The sequence below is a fragment of the Rhagoletis zephyria genome, unplaced genomic scaffold, assembly GCF_001687245.7.
Source record: "Rhagoletis zephyria isolate East Lansing unplaced genomic scaffold, Rhagoletis_zephyria_1.1 Rzeph_scaffold_02617, whole genome shotgun sequence".
Lineage (NCBI taxonomy): Eukaryota > Metazoa > Arthropoda > Insecta > Diptera > Tephritidae > Rhagoletis > Rhagoletis zephyria.
In genome coordinates, this window is record NW_016159701.1 from 21,183 (window position 1) to 22,067 (window position 885).

Sequence of the window (885 nt, forward strand, 5' to 3'; positions counted from 1 at the left end):
ATTATCAGACTAAAATTGCAGTGGCTAAAAAACTGTGTACTCGAAAAAATTCTAACACTTCCGAGAAAAAAGTTTGAAACTTAGGTGAAAATTTGTTGCACTTTTTTGAAGTTTTCTACAAGTTGTTAAACTTTGGTTTATATGGGGTTTGTTAGAGAAAGAACTGTATTTTAATTGAAAATTCTTAAAAATAAATAAATAAACATAAGTGGCACACAATATCACTTTGAAATGGCGTGCTATAGATATGACCGATACTGTATATTTTACTAGAAAAAAAAATTTAATGGTTTTTAATAATCCAAACGAGCAAAAGTATTAAACATTTTAGTGCATTAAAATTTTTTCATTTGCATTAGCTTGGATAATTTAATGAAAAAAAATTTCATATTTTTCAGAATTAATGCATTGAAATATTCATTTGCATTAAATTTCATAAATTAATGCATGAATTTTTTTCATTAACATTATTGCTTTAAGTACCATTACAAAATTAATGCAGCACTCGAACTTGCTCGAGCTAAAGGACCAGGTCCAGCACTACGCACAGCACCCCTGTGACTGGGATTGTACAGACAGGCTATTAACAGCATTTATAAACTCCAGTCAAGTGAATGCCGTCATCAGTGTCAATCACCACCTGTGAACGAGTAAGCAGCAACTGCCACGAGATACCCGCGTAACTCTGGCCCAACTCGCCTCCCAACATCGAAAATGAGTGTCCACAATGTGGAAATTCCCCCCTAGACACAACCACCTCTTCACAAGCCCACTCAATCCAACTCAACTAACATCCCACCGCACTGGTTCTACCTCATCGAAATATCAAGTTTTCTGGGCTTACCGTTAGTTGAGCCTGAGGACAATTACGGACTAAGTAAGCCC